A 21,573-nucleotide genomic window follows, 5' to 3' on the forward strand; every position below is an offset into this window, starting at 1 on the left:
CGAAGATAAATATTGTCCCTTTTAAGTAGAGGTGTTCAAAAATACCCGACTTGGATAACTCGACCAGCTGACCAGATCAACAAACCCGAGTATCTTTTTAAAAAAAATCAAATTATGGGTCAGGTACCCGACCCGACATTTCCCGAGTCGGGCATGGGTCACAAAATTAATTTTTTTTGGTAGTCGATTACCCGAGTAGTCGATTACCATGGCTATGACAGCGATCAAGTCCACTTAGAAGTTGTTGTGAATAGGGGTGTTCAAAAAAACCCGAAATCGTTAATCAATATAATCGTTATATTTAACAGGTTAATTAATCGAATCGTTATTACTAAACATTTTCGGTTAACCGAACCACTAAAAATGATGATTAACAGTTAAAGTTACAATTAGGAATTTTGATAAACGGTTAACCATTAATAAATTAAATTTATAATTATATTTATAATTTATTATATTTTTACACAAGTAACTTAATATAAGTTTCTATTGTTTATAATTTATTTATATATATATATATATATATATATATATATATATATATATATATATATATAAAATTTGTATACAAATAACTTAATATATTTTTTATTTTTTATTTCTTTGAAAATATATAAACATATTTACACCAATATAATTATATGTTTATTGTTAGGTATTAATATTTTGGGAGATATACATACTTACACTAATGTAAATATGTATTAAGTGCTACATTTTTTTAGTATGAATTATGAAAAAAATTAACAAATAATTGTAATAAATTAACAGTATGTTAACCTGTAACTAAACTGTTAATAACGGTTAACCGTTAGTGATTAACCATTTTTTAATGATTAGGTTACATTTAAAAAAAATCTCATAACTGTTATAACAATTAATCGACCGTTTAGACTAAACAATATGACGCACAAACAACCCAAGCTGCTTGTAGCATTAATCTGACCAAAAACCGAAAGTTACAAACAAACAAATGCTGAAATTAAAGAACTCTCCAATAACATCTGAATAAATTGTATAATGAGAGAGAACAATAAAATCATTACAAGATTACGTGAGGCTCAGGAAACTTGATCCCCGTAAGCATTTAATCTGAACTTTATGTTTTATTTATATTATGAATTATTAGATTATTATTTTAAATTTTTAAATTTTATGTTTGGATGTTCGAGTAAGTAATTTATATATTATTTTAAATTAATAATTTAAAAATGATAAAAAAAATTAAGTGCATGATTACCTAAAGAGAAAATAACCTCAGTAACCAAAAATGCCATATAATATACGATTTTAACCAACTTTTTTTGGATTTGCCAAAATGACCAACTAAATCGCAATGCGATCGATAATTCGCAATGCGATCGATAATTCGCAATGCGATCTCCGGTATCGCAAATCAGTTTCCAGATTCGCAACGTGATTCTGACTATCGCATTGCGATTTCCCAAATTCGCGTTACAATTTTCCTAATTCCCAATGCGAATACGTAAATCGCAACGCGAATTTGGAAAATCGCAGTACGATTACGTAAATCGTAATGCGAATCTGACTATCGCAATGCGATTTACATAGCGCCATTCGTATTAACGCGTATTTTTTTTCAAATTCCAAACACGAATATATTAATATATCGGAACACTGAACCATCCACAGTATATCCCGTAATCGCAACTCATAACCTAAAACCCTAAATCACAACTCAGCCTCATCTCCATCTCTCACTCTCTAAGGTGACATCCGTCCCCATCTCCGACGAAATCAGTCCCCACGACGATAACAGTCTCCATCTCCGGCAAAATCATTCACGGTCATAAATGGAAAATCAACCAAATCAACCATCGAGGGTTAGTTTTTTTAATTATTTTTATTTTGAAAATTTTGCATTATTATTAGGTTTTTCATATTGAAATTGATGATAAGTTTCCTGGTGTTTTCAATAATAGATTAACCATTTCACTTAGATTGCTTATTATATTCATTTGATTGCTGTCAATATTGCAAAGTTGTTTAGTCTTTAACCCTGTGAAGTTAGTATTTGTCTTTGTTTTGTCTTTTGGTTGAAGTAATGCAATCCATTCAAGTTTCTTTCAATTTTAGTATTTGAAACCGAGAATGACTATCGCAATGCGAAAATGACTATCGCAATGCGAATTTGACTATCGCAACAAGAGAATCGCAATACGATTTTCATTTCGCATTGCGATTCTTGCGTTGCGATAGTCAAATTCGCGTTGCGATAGTCATTTTCGTGTTGCGATTTAAAGTTTCAGAAACTATTCTTCTTCTGCAAATTGAAACTTGAATGAATTGCATTACTTCAACCAAAAAACAAATACTAAATTCACAGTGTTGCAAATTTAAGTTTGAAGAATAAACTACTACTCTTTATTGTTCATATCTTCACAGTGTAGTTTTTGGTATATCTAAATTGGTATGTTTATTGTTTTTGCAGAACTTTTATTCAGCTCAATTGACCTTAAGAAATTAAGTAAGCTTGGCCAAAACAATTGCGTCGAAGCTTTCGCCTGCACAAAGAAAAATATTTGAGGATACTTGCTTCGGGCCATGGCTGAAAGTACAACATCCGAGTGGAGATGCTATGTTGACCCATCTGTTTCTTCAAACCATGACTAACGATCTACCAGAGACTATACAACGTCGTGATGAAGAGATATGGTTTGATTTTCCACCGGCGTATACGTGTTTTGGGCGGGAGGAGTTTTGCTTAATCACCGGTCTACGCTTCGAACACGATGATGTAGATCGGCACACTAGACATATTACCCGCCTATCATGGTTTTCCTGGGTTTTTCCTGAGCAATCAACGGAGAAGTCGAATTTACACGTGGAAGACTTGACGAGATTATTGAATAAGAAAGATGGTTTTACTCGGATGGATGACGTCGATGTTGTCCGAGTATGCCTTCTAATACTTTTGCAAGCCGGCTTTTTAGGCAGAGAGGCCCGACAACCTATTCCTAATGATCTAATTAAATTGGTAGAGGACCTAAATGCATGGAACCTGTTTCCGTGGGGTTCGTATCTATGGAGATCTACATGGAATAAGTTGTCGTATGCCTTTAATGATCAAAAAAGTTTGCGTGGCGATGGTTCCAAATACACTTTGTCAGGCTTTATTTGGGCCTTTAAGATAATAATTTTTATATAATGTTTCCAAAATTACAATTAATTCTTTAACAATTACTAATGTTTGTTATTATATTGTTTGTAGATTTGGATATTTGAGGCCTTTCCCGCCATGCAGACATATGCATTAAAAACTTCTAATGATATTCCTAGGGCTATTTCCTGGAAGAGGAAATGGTCCTTGCAGCAATGGGAAGAATTACTACCGTATACTACAATAAATAATGTAAGTTAACACAAATACTATCATATGTTTATAAACAAGTTATTACTAGTACACGTTTAACTTTGTTTGAGCTTTTATAATGTTAGGAGGCCAACACTCCATTACAGAGGCTGACACCCACGGAAGCTGAGCTTGCCACTGATTGGTGGCAAGTTAGTAAGCTTTTTTTTGATGGCACGGATGATGAGCAGCCACCACTTTGAGAGCCATCACCTCACCCAGAGCCATCACCTGATCGACCTGAATATACACCTCCACAACGAGAGTCATCACCTATTTTGTCACATCATCGAGCCTCTTCTCCACCATCACCTCATGATAGGCGACCGGCAAAGATGCCATGACGTTTATCTCCCTGTTCTCCACATCCACTTCCACGGGATGAGTTAGGGGAGTTACGTAATGAGGTCAATGCCTTGCGTGAGGAGGTCGGTACTTTACGCGATGACAATGGTGCATGGCGTGTTGAGGTGTCTACTTTACGTGGTGAGGTAGCAGCTCTACGTGAGATTGTTCATCGTTGCAGAACGAGGTTCATACTATACGCAACGAGGTAAGTTTAATATTTTTCATATTTAACTTGATGATAAATTTACTCGTAATTTCACTTAGATTGCTTAGTAAATTCATTCGGTTGCTGCCAATACTGTTTAACTGTTTATTCTTTAACCCTGTGAAGTTAGTATTTGTTTTTTGTTGTCTTTTGGTTGAAGTAATGCAATCCATTCAAGTTTCAATTTGCAGAAGAAGAATAGTTTACTATCGCAACGAGAGAATCGCAATGCGAAAATGACTATCGCAATGCGAAAATGACTATTGCAATGCGAAAATGACTATCGCATTGCGATAGTCATTTTCGCGTCATTTTCGCGTTGCGATTTTGTTGTTGCAATTTTCATTTCGCATTGCGATTCTCTCGTTGCGATAGTCAAATTCGCATTGCGATAGTCATTTTCGCATTGCGATAGTCATTTTCGCATTGCGATAGTCATTTTCGCTTTGCGATTTTAAGTTTCAGATTCTATTCTTCTTCTACAAATTGAAACTTGAATGAATTGCATTACTTCAACCAAAAGACAAATACTAACTTCACAGTGTTGAAAATTTAAGTTTCAAGAATAAACTACTACTCTTTATGTTGTCATTGAACCTGCACTAAACCTATATGTTGTCCTTTTAAATGTTTATATAAGTGCTTATTTCTGGAATGTTATCTGATGCATTTTGTGAACAATGATATAATAATGACTTGGGTGAATACCGTGCAAGTTTGAAATATATTTGTCTTTGTTCTCACTGTTTAATATCATGTCTGTTTATTTACTGATTTATGTATTAATTTATTTTTAGCGGCCCGCTAAGGTGGATGCTCTACGTCGGGTTTTTCTTGTAAGACGGAGTTCATGCATCAGACGGCGTGCACGTGCCATTACATCTCCGTTCACCCCAATAGTGCGAAGAATCCGTAAGAAAAAGCCCGACTCACTTGTTATCATTCAAGAGGCCTTCCCTATCATTCAAGAGGCCCCTATCATCCCTCAAGAGTCCCCTCCCACCGTTCAAGAGGCCACTATCATTGTTGAAGAGGTCCCTCCCAACATTCTAGAGCCCGATTCACACGGCGTAATATATCGAATTATTGAGAAGCCCCCTCACGTGCCGGACATGATGGATGACTGTTGGCTTTCGTATAAGTTACCGGCCAGTACCATTCTGACAGATGAAGTAGAGAGGAAACAACTACCGGAAACAATTCTGGATAATACCCTTTGGGCTAAGACCGCAGTTGATTTTTATCTACATGAGCGGAGCCAAGGGTGTTATGCTGACATATACAAACTCAACGATGATATGCATTTATTGATTGAACGGTCTTGGTGGGGTGTATTATTAGGGGTTGAAGACAACGGCTATTTCGATGGGGGGTAAGTCTTATATTTCTTATATTTCAGTTTGATTAATTTTTTTTAAATTTATGTAATTCATTAATATATGTCTTTTTTTGTAAAACAGCATATTGATGCATGGGTGACACGTATTCTAATTGTAAGGAAATTGAAGAAAAATATTAAAAAACCGCGATATACAATTATGTTGACGTCTTTTCACGTAGTTCACTTGAAGAATCAACGACATGAATCATATGTGTTGGCTAATGGACAAGCTAAACTTTATCCTGCATGGTGGGAGGTCGATAAGGTTAGTATATTTGTTTAAATATTTTAAAGGTGTTCATAAATAAGTGCGCAATTTGAATTATTACATTTCGATGCAGGTGTTTATCCCTGTTTTGGACCGTACTCATTGGCTTCTCGTCGAGCTTCAGCTCCCATCCCTAAAGATAATAGTATATGACAGCATGATAAATTACATATCATTGTCTGATTTGAGAGATATGATTAAGGGATAGAGCTCTCATTTGGCTAAATTCTTGGATGCAATTGATTATTGGACTAAGTATGGAAACAAGAAGCCAAAGAAGTTCAATGTTACAGTTATCAGAGACGAGACCGCGCCACAACAAACGAAGGAAACCAGAGGGGATTGTGGTCCTCTCGTATGCATGTGCTTGGAGCGTTTGACGACAGGAAGTACATATTTTCTACCTTCCACCGATAGAGATAGAGGTGCAGTAGGCTTGTGGTTTCAGCATTTTATGGCTAGAGCGATATATGCGAGACGCTGCCTACCTGCATCCGCGTTATGAAAGTGTCCATAAACAATTTGTAAGTCAAATGCAAGTGTTGTATAACATATTTACTCTTTTTGGTTTGAAAATGTTTGGTTAAGTAGCTAGAATTCAATAATTTGTTGTTTGTAGGTTTTAGATGTGTAGAAAGTGTTGTTGATTCAATGTTTGGTTTCTGTAGGTTAATCCTGAAGTGAGCTGCGTGAAATGGATGTATGGGTGCAAAAGTTGATTTCATTATTATTTTTTGATTGTTTAATTGATTTGTAAAAGATGATTTGTAAATGTTGATTTGTTTAATTGATGTGTACATAATATTTGTCCTTGTTTAATTGATTGAAATGTAATAGTTGATTTGTTGATTTCAATCTGCATTATGTTGAATGCAAAACAGACTATCGCAACGGGGAAATGACTATCGCAATGAGAGAATCGCAATGCGATTCTCTCATGGCGATAGTCATTTCCGCATTGCGATAGTCATTTCCGCATTGCGATAGTCATTTCCGCATTGCGATAGTCATTTTCGTGTTGCGATAGTCATATTCGCGTTGCGATTTCCGCGTTGTGATAGTCAAATGAATGTCTAATAAGTGATAACAACTGAACATATCATATTAATGTTCAAACTCAAGTTACTAATACATGCATAACTGAAAATGTTAAAAGTTCACACATAATATACACATAATACAACGTTTGCATTTAAAAATCACCTAAGTTAACAGTCCCAAAAGGTGAAGCCGGTTGTGATTGGGATTTTGATGAGGATCCATATTTTGGTAGAGGAAAAGATGATTGTGATGGCACTGGTGATCCACATGTCAACCTTGTATGACCACTTTCCTTGCACCGACTACATGTCGATCTCTTATTCTCTTCACCCTTAGACGATATACGATCGTGACTTTTTGGTCGGCCAGGTAGCCTTCTGTCCATGGTTGGTGGCAAAACTGTTTGTAAGTCATCTGGTATGTCCCACTCAGAAAGATGTGGAATAGGGTAGACAATCTCGCCATAAGTCTGTCGATATACTTATGTAATGTAGCAATCCATAGCGTATGCGCTTGAATCATCTTGGTTTAGATGAAGAGAAACTTTTATAACATGGCCACACAGATAACCAGATGTTTGCCATTTCATACAACTACATGTATTTGCATTTAGATCGACAAGCCCATTTAAGTTATTATCCAGTACTTCAAACAAAGTGTTTGAACATGGTTCAAATCTCCATGACGTTGACTTCACAACACATTTCGTTATCTTTTTTTCTGTCCATGGTGTAACACGATGTTCCAATGTTCCTGTAAATTTAAATAAATAATATTTAGTAAAATATATGATAAGTTACGAATTTAAAGAAATAATACCTGCATGGTTTCTTTTCTTGTAGTACCACTGTTGAATAGAGGCTCGAAAAAACTCCATTAGCATAGTAATGGGTAATTTCCGGGAATGACGACTTAGAGCGTTGATTGATTCTGCACTATTAGACGTCATGAAACCATATCTTGCTCCAAGTTAATGTACTCTTGACCATCTTTCAAACCCGACATCTTCTAGTGTTTGAGAACACTGAGGCAAAACACGTCTTAAATAGTTTATATGCTTATTAAAATCCACTTCCCGATAAGCTTTTAAAGCCTTCCAGTATGTCCATTTATGATTTTTTATACCAGCAGACCTTGATTTTAGATTTCAATACAAATGAACACCACAAAGTCCATGAAAAGCATCTGGGAAACACCTTCTAATTGCGTTGTCAATTGAGTTTGCCCTATCGGATATGATTGTCAGATTGATAATAGGACCTATGCAATCCCTAAGATGCCTCATAAACCATGTCCATGAATCAGAGGTTTCAGATTTGCCAACCCCATAAGCTATTGGCAGTATCCTATTGTTAGCATTCATTGCTACTGCTAATAAGTTTACTCCAAGGTATCGACCTTTTAAATGTGCTCCGTCAACTATAATAACTGTGCGCATGCAATTAATAAACGAACGAATCTACAAAAGCATATACACAAGAAATATAATCATTTAAATGTGAAATGCATGTAACTAACAAAAATGAGTCAACAAAATTATATTGATTTACTAACCGCAGCACCAATGGCGATAAACAACAACTCAAAGCATCCATCTCTATCTGTTTTGATATGAGTTACCGACCCAGGATTTTTCAGCTTTAAATTGTGACAATAAGCCGGCAGTTGGGCAAACGATGTTTCTGGCGACCCCCTCAACAATTCCAAGGCATAACATTTGGCTCTCCAAGCTTGAGAATATGAGATACTAATCTTGAACCGAGCATTCATGTCAATCATAATTTCATGTCCTCGATATACCCTACCATTCAAAAACATTAACTCAGCCAGAAAACCACCCAACACCTTTTTGTTTGCCTGTCTATGGTGAGGAAAAACTTGGGTTCTTGAACATGTATGTTTATCAATAAAATTCCTAACTTGAAACATTTCGCAATCTTTTATCCTCTTTGCAATCATACGCCATATACAGTTTTTGTCAATCATACACCTTGTTTCGAAACGATCTTTGCTTGATTTGTTAACTTTTAGTTGATAGCCATCTTCCACACATTTCGTATATAAAGCTATCTTCAAGTCTTCCTTTGTATCAAAACAATCATCTTTCTTGATACGAATAATTTTTGTGTAACAATCAACTGCTATCTTTACCAACTCTTCTTCCGGTATCTGAAGTAATTCTGGCATATTCCAGTTATACTCCCGTGGCATTTTCTTCTGGGACTTTTCTTTGGGGATTTCTTCTTCTTCTTTTTCTTCTTCAGTGTTATATGAATTACAGAATGGATGTTCAACATGTTCATTTACGGTCGTAACTTCCTCCTCATTATCATCAACAACATCTTCCTCAGCAACAGTTGTTTCATCATCAAAATTCGGGTATTGACCAATATCAAAATCATTACACGCAGGGTCTGTTTCTTCTTCTGAAAAATCATCAAAATCCGAGTATTGACCAAGATCAAAGTCCGGGTATTGACCAAGATCAAATTTCAAATACTGACTAGTACTCACAATATTTTCTGTTGGCTCATCATCGTCTAACTGGTCAATACGAAAACCGGAATTTGGTGCTGAAAGTTGATTGGGATTTGGATTAGGGAAAGATTGTGGGTTTTGAGATTGTGTTTGGTATTGGAAATGTGGTGAAACAATATTTGCTTGGTGATGAAATTGTGGTGGAACCATTAAATTTTGAGCACCATAAACTGGGGTTAAAAAACTTAGTTGATTACTACCCGCTACTGACCCAACTTCACTACTTCTAGGTTCAACAACATACAATGTAACATCATCACTTGAAACACTAATGTAAGCAATGAATCGTTTAACATCTTCATTATCGGTTAACAAATAAACTTTACCATTTCTCTGATAAGATAGCCTAAATCCACTTAGGGGCTCTAAATTCAATTTATTTGCAACACATAACATTAGAGTTTCATAAGTTAACTTTTTTAATGACAGTTTTAGTTGAAGATTCATGGGTAAAGGCATATATTATAAAACACCATGAACATTCTCCCATGACCCTTCAAAACACAAATTTATCCAAACATGATCAACATTAGATGATTTCATTATTGTAAATTAATTTACTAAACAAACGAGCTGCGAAACTAAAACCTGTTGTCGGATGGGGAAGGATGTCGTTGGATATAGGAACGGATGTCGCCGGAGAGAGTGATAGATAGAGATGGAATGAGTTGCGATTTAGGGATTTAGGTTATGAGTTGTTGCTGCTGCGTAGTTATATACCCAAAACATTTGTGTTGCGAAATTAAAACCTGTTGCGAATTCAGAAATCGAGTTGCGAATTTGAAATTCAGTATTGCGATAGTCAGAATCTCGTTGCGATTTACAGATTCGCATTGCGATTTACGTATTCGCATTGCGATTTACGTATTCGCATTGCGATTTACGTATTCGCATTGCGATTTACGTAATCGCATTGCGATTTTCCAAATTCGCGTTGCGATTTACGTATTCGCATTGCGAATTAGGAAAATCGCAACGCGAATTTGGGAAATCGCAATGCGATAGTCAGAATCGCGTTGCGAATCTGGAAACTGATTTGCGATATCAGAGATCGCGTTGCGAATTATCGATCGCATTGCGATTTAGTTTGTCATTTTGGCAAATCCAAAAAAAATTGGTTAAAATCGTATATTATAAGGCATTTTTGGTCACTAAGGTTATTTTCTCTTACCTAAATTACATGTACCCGTAAAATTAATTCGGGTATCCAATTTTCAAGAATTCATAATATTCGAACCGAGACACAGGCTGACTAATCAACTACAGAGGATCCGTCGAGTACCTGAAATCCTGGGTACCGGATTTTAACACCCCTACTTTTAAGTCCTCATAAGATTCTAATGGACTCCTCTCCCTGCTTGCTTCCATTTTCAATTTTATTTTTTTTTATTTCCTCAGTCTATGAACACTCATTGAAAAACCATACTAATTTCTCCCCTAAACACTATTTTCCCCCGTTTTAAACAAAAACTTCTCCCAAATGTAGTGAGTTTGCAGTGAAACAAGTAACCAACACCTGCGATGGATCGTCTCAATGGTCCTCCCCATCTCATGATAGTTTCAGATCTTGATTTCACTATGATATTCCCCAAAAAAGAAACCTCGTTAGCTAAATTGTAAGAATGACTGAATTTTAAGTGATTTTCTTCACTCTTTTTTTAAAAAAATTTCCAGGTCGATCATGAAGATCTGGAAAACTTGTCCCTTCTTCGGTTCAATTCCATTTGGGAAGCCTATTACCGCCAGGTTTATTTGCTGGTGTATTCCACTGGAAGGTTCCCGACAATATAAAAACAGCTGAAGAAGGAGAAGCCCCTTTTTACCCTGGATATAACGATAATGTCAGTGGGAATTGAGATTGCTTATGGTGAATCGATGGTGCCTGATTATGATTGGGAACAATGTTTGAATCTCAATTGAAACAAAGATATTGTTTTTCAGGAAGCTTCGAAGTTTCCCCAGCTTATTCCTCAGGTATGTTTATTTTATTCTTTCTTTATTTTCTCTAGAAAAATGCCAATTTGGCTTTTGTTTCTATTTTAGGTGTAAGGTTATTTAATTGTTCCACATTATTTGGACTCGAATGTTAGAATCGAGTTAGGACATAAACTCTTATGTTTATTTTATCTCGAATCAAAATTGAACTTTCAAAGTGAAACTCACTTGAGATCAAGTCAAGCTTTGAATTTCTAATTTCTAGTTGAGCTCGAGATTCTTTTAGTTTGAGCTCGACACAACTTGATAACATTCCAAGTTTCTCATGAGGGCTATGTTTGAATTTTTCACTTGGATATGAGTATATGACTGCTAAGGATCCAATCTTTTTCATCAACTTAACATTTTGGGATAATTGTTTAACTAGTTCAATTGAACTAATAGCATATATTGCAATTCTTGTTTAAACTTCCAATGTGGTTGTTGCTTTCATTATGTATTATTAGGCTATTTAGCTTCTCGGGTTTTGGCATATGAACATTGGGTACAGAGATGTGTCTGATACGTTTGTCTTCCATTATTTTTGAAAAAACGACTCATTTATTTAGAGGATCTCAAGAGGGCCATATTCTCTGTCATGATGGAAGGTGAGTTAGGGTTTAAAGAAATCAATTTGGGGAAATATCGAAGAAGAAAATTGGGAGTGAAGCAACAATAATTGGGGGAGGATCGAAAGGAATTAGGGATTGAGAAGAGATTAGAGATTGAGAAGTTACCTGAAGAGATTGAGGTTGAAGTAGAGATGGGAGGTGGGTCACGTGGTGAGGAGCAACAGGCCAGGGTCTATTTGGGTAAAGGGTGTAGTTGGGCTCAATTGGATTTAAACCCAAATTAAGTAATATTATAGGCACATGTAGGATATGGGGTATTACGAATCTAATATTAAGCAGAGGGTTGGAAGGGCTGAAATGGGTGAGTCAGCAGGGAGTTAGTTATTTTGTTATTTGGCTGTAATGCCAGCTGTAGGGTACTTGTTAATATATAAAACTGTACCACATCTTTTGAGAATTATCTAATGAATGAATGAGCACATTTTTTGTATCTATTTCTTCTATTTCTTAAATCCCTAGAAAATTCTTCTATCCTAAATCATAACAATTAGTATCAGAGTTGAGTTTTAGTGATCTAAAATCATTTTTCACGTTGGGAAAGACAAGAAAAATGCAAAAAGCTGAAACCACAAAGGTACCAGAACAATCAACAGTGGAGGTTAAGGAGGAGACCTTACCATTTTGATGGGCTGAACAGAAAGAAGAGCTAGAATGGATGATACAAACCTTAGAAGAGGGAATGACTGAAAACAAAGGGTATTTGCAGAGAATCCTACAGCTGGTTAATCAAGCAGCTGAGGAAAAAGATTCACCTCAGTCAGTGAAGAGTCAACCACGAGCAGCTGAAAAATAGAAAAAAAGTGAAGGTAAATCACCATGTTTAATTACGGTTCTTAGTAAGCATGAAAAATACACTTTTCAACCTAATGAACCAGGGATATTAGCTTCTAAACCTGTGGGGATTTTTGGTCCTCAATCTTTTAATCGGAAGTTACAAGAAGAAAAGCCTTTGGGTAGTTCTAGTGAGAGTAAGGGGGAGGAGATGAACATGTTGACACTAGAAACTACTGTAAAAACCCTTTTGGTAATACAAATTCTGTGTTACCTAGACCAAAATTGGAGTTACCAATGTTTGATGGTAATAATGTCAGGGGCTGGATTAGGAAATGCCAGAAGTTTTTTAATTTGTTTGGAATACCAGAGAAGCAGAAACTGAAAATAGCTGCTATGTATTTAGCTGGGAAGGCTGAAACCTGGTTTGATAGTTACATTATGCAGAAGTATAGGGTTACTTGGCATGAATTTGAGGTTGATTTATGTCCCAGATTTTGTGATAGAAACTATTATGATATTATTGAAGAATTCAATAAGTTGATGCAGAAGGGGAGTGTAGAGGAATATCAAGAAAAATTTAAAGAGCTAAGACCCTACTTATTGCAATAGAACATGCATCTGGGGGAGACTTATTTTGTTTCCAGCTTCATTAGTGGTCTCAAGGAGGAATTAAAGTATTAGGTGAAGGTGTTAGAGCCCAAGAATTTATCTGAAGCTTACAGACAAGCAAAACTTTATGAATTGGCTAATGAGATTGAAGGGAAGAAGTACAAATCTGCTAACAATTTTTTTTCTTATAATCCCTCAAATATTCAACAGAGCAGTGGGAATAAGGGATTTTTCCCTAAGATAATTCCTCATACTACTAATACCAAACAGAGTTTATTGGAATACAGAAGAGTCAATAACTTGTGTTTTAAATGTGGAGAAAAATTTATTCCAGGACATCAGTGTAAAGTCAGGCAGTTAAACTGCATGAAAGAAGAAGAAGAAGACTCTGCTGAACAGGAAATGATAGAAGGTGAACAAAAGGAGGGGGATGAAATAGCAAAAGAAGCATTTGAAATTTTTATTAATGCCATCACAGGAAATGTGGGACATATTACCTTGAGGATTCAAGGTTTTTTCAGAAGTAAACCTATTAATGTGTTGATTGATAGTGGTAGCACCCATAGTTTTGTGACACCTAAAATGGGCCAAGGAAGGGGTGGAAGTGGTTCAGACTCAACCCTTATCTATAACAGTAGCTAATGGTGAAAAACTTTTTAGTACTGCAAAAAGTAATAAGATGAGCTGGAAGATGCAAGGTTATGAATTTCAGCATGATTTCAGAGTATTATCTTTGGGAGGCAGTGATATGGTATTGGGGGTGGACTGGATGGAAGAATTTAGCCCTATACTAATAGACTTTAAGGCAAAGACAATTAGTTTTGAGAAGGAGGGGGAGACTGTGGTGATAAAAGGTACTCAGAAGTTACCAGTACTAAGACCTATTACAGGTGAGAAGTTTCAGAAATTAGTTGAAAAAGATACTGAAGTGAGTGGGGAAATTTATTTGTTGAGTGCTGAAGCTGAGGACAGTATGATTCCTCTATTTTTACAAGACTTATTACAGGAATTTCAAGAAGTGTTTGAGGAGCCAAACGGAATGCCTCCTAGAAGAAAACATGATCATGCCATTATTCTTAAACAGGGGACACCACCAGTTAATTTAAGACCCTATAGGTTTGCTCATCATCATAAAACTGAAGTTGAAAAGCAGATTGCTCAAATGTTATCCTCTTCTACCAAACAAGTAAGTAAAAGTCCTTTTGCTTCTCCCTGTTTACTTGTTAGAAAGAATGATGATACTTGGAGGTTTTGTGTGGACTATAGGCAACTTAACTCTGCTACAGTTAAGAATAAATTTCCTATTCCTATAGTGGAAGATTTATTGGATGAGTTACATGGGGCTAATTTCTTTTCAAAGATTGATTTAAGATCTGGTTATTGGAAAATCAGAATTAAAGAAGAGGATATTCATAAAACTGCTTTTAGGACTCACCAAGGGCATTATGAATTTAAAGTTATGCCTTTTGGCCTTACTAATGCTCCAGCTACTTTTCAAGCTTTGATGAATGATCTGTTTGGGGCATATTTAAGGAAGTTTGTTCTTGTGTTTTTTGATGATATTCTAATTTAGAGTCATAGTATGGCAGGGCATAAGAAGCATTTAAGAGTGGTGTTGGAAATTCTACTGAAGAATAGATTATATGCAAAAAAGAGTAAATGCTTTTTTGGACAGCAGCAGGTGGAGTATTTGGGACACCTAATTTCTGCTAAAGGAGTAGGAACTGACCCTGCTAAAATAAAGGCTATGCAACAGTGGCCTTTACCTAAATATTTGAAATCTTTGAGAGGATTTTTAGGTTTAACAGGGTATTACAGAAAATTTATTAAAGGGTATGGAGAATTGAGTAAACCCTCGACTAATATGTTGAAGAAGAAAGGGTTTCATTAGTCCCCAGAACCTAAAATGGCTTTTGAAAAATTAAAAAGAGTTATGTGTGAAGCTCCAGTGTTGGCTTTTCCAAATTTTGATCAGAATTTTTTTTTAGAAACTGATGCTAGTTCTAAAGGAATTGGGGTTGTTCTATCTCAAGCAGGCAGACCTATAGCTTATTTGAGTAGGGCTTTGAGTCCTAAACATACAGATCTTTCTATTTATGAGAAGGAATATTTGGCTATTTTGATAGCAGTTTCTCATTAGAGACATTATTTGGAGAGTGGCTCTTTTGTAATCAAGACAGACCATGAACCTTTAAAACATCTTCTAGAATAGAAGTTAACTAAAACTATACAGAAGAAAGGACTTACAAAGTTGCTTGGGCTGGATTATACCATTTAGTATAGGAAGTGTAAGTCTAATAAGGTAGCAGATGCACTCTCTAGACAACAAACATATTCTGGTGAATTTCTATAGATGGGAGTCACAATTATAACCCCTACTTAGATGAATGATATTGAAAAGAGTTATGAAGATGATGTTATAGCTCAAGAAAAAAATTCCTATTCTGGTTATTCAACCAGACAGCATACAAGACTGGAAGTTACTAAAATGGGAGTTGAGACAGAATATTATTGTGGCTCTACATGATTCACCACAAGGAGGGCATTCAGGTATTCAGGCTACTTATCAAAGAATTAAGTCTTTTTTTTTTGGCCAATAATGAAGACTTTAATTCAAGACCATATTCAGCAGTGTGAAGTTTGTCAGAGGACCAAAATAGAGCATATTCCTAAGCCAGGATTATTACAACCTATTCCTATTCCTAATAATGCTTGGGAAGTGATTATAATGGACTTCATTGAGGGTTTACCACCCTCACCAAAGTTCAATTGCATTTTGGTGGTGATTGATAAATTCACCAAGTATGCTCATTTTATGCCATTAGCTCATCCTTATACAGTGGTGGAAGTTGCTAGGGTGTACCTTGATCAAGTCTATAAATTACATGGTCCTCCTAAGGTAGCTATTTTTGACAGAGACAATCTTTTACTAGTTTATTTTGGCAGGAATTAATGAAGCAGTTGGGGACCACTACATTATTCAGTACTGCCTATTACCCTGAGATAGATGGCCAAACTGAGAGGCTCAATCAATGTCTTGAACAATATTTGAGGTGCATGTGTTTTTTAAAGCCAAAGACTTGGTCAAAATGATTAGCTCAGGCAGAGTGGTGGTACAATATTAATTACCATACTGCCCTTCGAATGACACCATTCAAAGCTTTATACGGTTATCAAGCCCTTAATGTAACATGGTCAACAGATTCTAGAATGGATGCAGTACAGGATGTCATGCAACAGAGAGAGCAATTAAATTCATTGCTAAGGGAGCAGTTACTTAAAGCTAGTAATAGAATGAAGCAGATTTCAGATCAACATAGAACAGCCAGAGAATTTCAGGTAGGGGATGAAGTTTACCTGAAGCTTCAGCCATATCGTCAAACATCCATCACTTTAAGGAAAAATCTAAAACTTGATGCTCGATACTTCGGTCCCTACAAAATACAGAAAAGGGTTGGTCAGGTTGCCTATCAATTGGAATTACCACCAGATTCTAAACTACATCCGGTGTTTCACATTAGTTTATTGAAGAAAAGAATATGGAAGCAGCGACTTATCTTGATGAATCCTCCAGAAGTCGCTTCGGATGGTCAATTAAAAATCTATCCAGCGTCTGTTTTGAAGAGAAGAATAGTGAAACGACAGAATCAGTCTATTCCTCAGGTGGTGGTTCAGTGGGCAAATATGGGATTAAACGACACAACTTGGGAAGATGCTTCGGTTCTTCAGAACCAATTTCCCGATTTTGATCCTTGGGACAAGGATCGTTTGATGGGGGGTATTGTCATAATAGAAGGTGAGTTAGGGTTTGAAGAAATCGATTTGGGGAAATATCGAAGAAGAAAATTGGGAGTGAAGCAGCAGCAATTGGGGAGGATCGAAAGGAATTAGGGATTGAGAAGAGATTAGGGATTGAGAAGTTACCTGAAGAGATTGAGGCTGAAGTAGATATGGGAGGTGGGTTACGTGGTGAGGAGCAACGGGCCAGGGTCCATTTGGGTAAAGGGTGTAGTTGGGCTCCATTGGATTTAAACCCAAATTAAGTAATATTATAGGCACATGTGGGATTTGGGGTTTTACGAATCTAATATTAAGCAGAGGGTTGGAAGGGCTGAAATGGGTGAGTCAGCAGGGAGTTAGTTATTTTGTTATTTGGTTGTACTGCCAGCTGTAGGGTACTTGTTAATATATAAAACTGTACCACATCTTTTGAGAATTATCTAATGAATGAATGAGCACATTTTCTGTACCTATTTCTTCTATTTCTTAAATCCCTAGAAAATTCTTCTATCCTAAATCATAACATTCTCATACCTATATTTGAAAATATATTGAACATAAATATTGAATACAGATATTTCAATTAGATTTTGGAACAACATTGATTTGAACTGCTTTCTCATGTTGGCCATTTTTGTTAACAACTAATTTGTCTTTGGATTTAGTTTTATTTGTATCATTTTTTATTCTCCCATTAGTTTGGAAGACTTTTTTTTCTCTAATGAAATTCATTTTGCCTTCAAAGAAAATATTTTATTGGAAGTGATTTTCGACAATTTTGAATAAAAAAGTGCAGGAGTTCAGCTTATATTATATTTGAGTTCACATTGTTGACCTACATTATTCTAATTTGTATAATGTGTATATTGAATATGAGTACGTGTTTGTGATGTGGTTAAGAAGAAAAAGCAGCAGCAATCAAAAGAATTATGACTAAAATACAAACGGAAAAGAAGATGGAACTCAAGAAAACTTAGGGTTGTAAAAAACCTCTAGTTTTTCTATTAATTCAAAGAAAGTATTAATGATAAATTGTGGCTGTAATATTTTTACAGCTTATTTATACTAGGGTTACAAAGATAATATTAATCTTAGCACTAGATTTAAAACATAAAGGAAACTTATAATCTTAACCATCCAAAACATAAAGAAGCTCTTGCGTCAGTTTGGCACAAGTAAGTTAAATTTTTTTCATGTATTTGAAGAGTTATATACTTGCTATATCCATATCCGGATATATGCCGAACGTATAGTTTGTTATAATACTTAAAGAAAAATGAAGAGTTAGAATAATATAGTTGTAAAAATTTAGTTATAGTTAATCAAGTGCAGATGGAAATTCTGTATTGCTCTTTCTCTCTCTATATTTTTTAAGTTCTCGTGTCCAATACATGAGGACATAATATATGGAAAAACTTTAGATAAAGAGGTATACCTATATCGAATACATATATGATATACACATTTGAGTTTGAGTAATGTAGAGGTAAATAACAAGCATTATGATGGCTAAGGATTTCATGTTTCTTTTTCAGTCAGATACCCAGCAATGACCTCACAAGGTTAGCTGTTTCTTGGAGAAGCCTAATTCATCAGAAGTAATCAAGGCACTTTCAGAATGTCTAGAAAAACATAAGGTGAGATTGTATCTTTCTTCTTAATGAAAGATTCTTGATTATGAGATAATAATTTTTGCAGGAGAAAGCTTGTTCTGGAAATAATTATTATATTTAGCTATATTATTAAATTTTGAATAGTAAAATGGGTTATTTTGGCCTAGCTTGAATGGGATCGATAATGGCTTTGAAAATTTTTCAGGCCGTAACCTAGCCGGGTAGCCCTGCTCATGAACATTGTTACCCTATACTTTGTTTTTTTTGGCCTATTTGATAATCATATACGACACGTCAATATGACGATATGACCTCCAATCCCATGTGTTGACTATGTTAAGAACAAATATTTAATGAAAAATAAAGAATCTGAACACAGTGCTTTTCTCATAAATGATTTTGGATCTTAGTTTCTTCTTTTTGCAGCTAGATGTTAAAATAATTTATAGCAATGGGGCAGCTTTGGATATATTACCAAAAGGTGCAGGAAAAGGACAAGCGCTTGCATATTTGCTAAGAAAGTTTAAAGCTAGCGGAAGAATTCCACTTAATTCGCTTGTTTGTGGTGACTCTGGAAATGATGCTGAATTATTGACCATTCCTGAAGTATATGGCGTGATGGTATGCATACAGCTCAGGAAAACAAAAACCAAGAAAATCGAAACCACAAATTTCAATCAAAACCAGACTGAACTGATCACGGCTTAGCAGCTTTCAACCTATTTTTGTTTCTACTGTTCAGGTTAGCAATTCACAAGAAGAATTATTACAGTGGCATGCTGAAAATGCAAAAAACAATCCCAACATAATCCATTCTAGAGATGTGCATCCGGAATAATACAAGCCATTGGAAAATTCACTCTGGGTCCAAATGTGTCTCCCAGAGATATCAAAGACTTTGGGAAATGCAGTGTAAATGTTTTCGGCCCTGGTTATGAATTTCTATTTGTTTTATGAGCGACAACGACGTGCTGAAGTCGAGAAGTTTGACCAGATTTTGCAGAATCTTAAATCAAGCTTTGTATGTCTTCTTTCTCTTCCCTTTCAGTGTTTTTTTTTTTTTGCTACAAATTAGGATAATAATAGATAGTATCAATTTAAATCATTTTTCTATAGAATTTGAATAATATTTGGATTCAGATATATTAATATTCGAAGCAGATGCAGACATAACTAGAATTTATTTTTGTTTTCTTGATAATGGATTCAGATATTATTTGTGGTACTTTTTAAATTTGTTCTTACTCAATAAATCAAATGTAGCTGATTCCAATATCTAGCATATTGATGTTATTTGAGTTTAGTTAGTAACCCTTGGATTTAATGTGAATAATAAAATGGATTTGAATTTTAAAGCAATTACTTGGATACAAATACTTCAAGAAATATAGATATTGAACCCTACCATCTCTAGCTATGATTTGCATTAAACTGAAAATATCTGCGTGGATATCTATGTTTATAGATATGTTAGTCTAGCTATGTTACTTGGACGTGAGTGTCCATCATGGATATATGTTCGACATGAGTACATTGAATTCTTTTCCCCAAATTTTTATATATTTGGAGATTTCTCAGAGGATAACATCCTTATACCAAGCTACTTGCGTTCAATCTGAGAAAAAGATCAAACTGCTCAATCTCTCACTTGATTAGACTAATTTTATTTGGTAAAAGAATTATCTCAACTCTCATGCTTGATTATTTGTGATTGAACTTGATTTTTAGTTTTCAATAATAATCTAATATATATATATATATTAAAAGCAAGAAAGCTCAATTTGACTCATGACCTACTCGAACTCAGCTTGCTCAAGCTCAACTTGAAGATGATCGAACTGAATTCGAAATTATTTATAGCCGAATTCAAATAATTTGTGATGTCTCATTTATGTTTGTTGCACTGCTTCCAGTTAATTTGATCACCACTTTTCTCTCTAGTATCCATTAGGTACTTTTGTCCATCCCTGTGGGACCGAGCAACGAATGAACAAGTGCACAGATATGATGGAAAGATTATATGGGGATAAACAAGGAAAACAATATCAAATTTGGCTGGATCGCGTTTTAACATCGCAAATTGGTTCAGATGCATGGCTTGTGAAGTTTGATAAATGGGAGTTAACTGGTAAGATTGTTTGATCTAAATTTTTATAATCTCAGTCTTATTCCATATCAACCAAATAGGCTTTTAACCCATATAAGTTTATCTTAGCATTTTTTTTTCTTTGTTATTTGAATTTGGATGTGATTGTCTTTGAAGGTTCATATCCCATACTCATATCCAAATATGTGCCAGATATGAATGCGGGTTATAGATTCTTTAATAGATATCGAGAATTGGAGTACCATAAACAGAGTGCCATTGTTTTACTGTTTGTGATGCTTTATAACCTGTAAAACAAGAACGTTGATCAACATTTTAATTTGGAGCCTGCATGTAAGCAGAGCCCCCAGGAAATAGTTTTCATATATTCATGAAAATTGTTAGTAGGCCAACAACCTACCTTTCAATTCATTATATGTATACCCTTTCCTTTTCTGCAAGAGTTAAGCTCGGGCTCTCTGTTTATTATTTTTTATAAATTTATTAACCATTTTCTTATTAACTGTTTCTTAATCATCCTTCCAGGTGAGGAAAGATATTTCTGTCTTACAACAGTCTTACTGACTACAAAGGTATACCCTCTCCCCTTCAATAACTTATTCACTTCGGGGTTAGTTTTTCTAATAGCCTATGTTACTTGGATTCGGATGCGAGTGTTAGATATAGGGGTATATCCTCGATGTGGGGTTTTATACCCATGTTCAGATTTGTGTATTAGGCACATATTAGATACAAACACTTGAAGAAAGACATAGCAACATGACTAATAGCTATTTCATCCTGGGTTTCAGCAGGCTGAAGAATCCTTCACATGGATGCACATACATCAGTCATGGCTGGATGGTTTGGAAGCAAAAGACCAATCTGTTTGGTTTCTCTAGCCTGCTACCTCCCCATGTAATTTGGTTTCTTTCTTGTCTCAGGACTGTT

At 35.3% G+C, this 21,573-nt stretch overlaps 1 pseudogene; it reads left to right on the forward strand.

Annotated features, from left to right (window-relative positions):
- Positions 1–10,675: 10,675 nt before the first annotated feature.
- Positions 10,676–21,571, forward strand: LOC120118465 (annotated as a pseudogene).
- Positions 21,572–21,573: the final 2 nt, after the last annotated feature.

The sequence above is a fragment of the Hibiscus syriacus genome, unplaced genomic scaffold (genome assembly GCF_006381635.1).
Source record: "Hibiscus syriacus cultivar Baekdansim isolate YM2019G1 unplaced genomic scaffold, ASM638163v2 tig00110328_pilon, whole genome shotgun sequence".
In the NCBI taxonomy this organism is placed as follows: Eukaryota; Viridiplantae; Streptophyta; class Magnoliopsida; order Malvales; family Malvaceae; genus Hibiscus; species Hibiscus syriacus.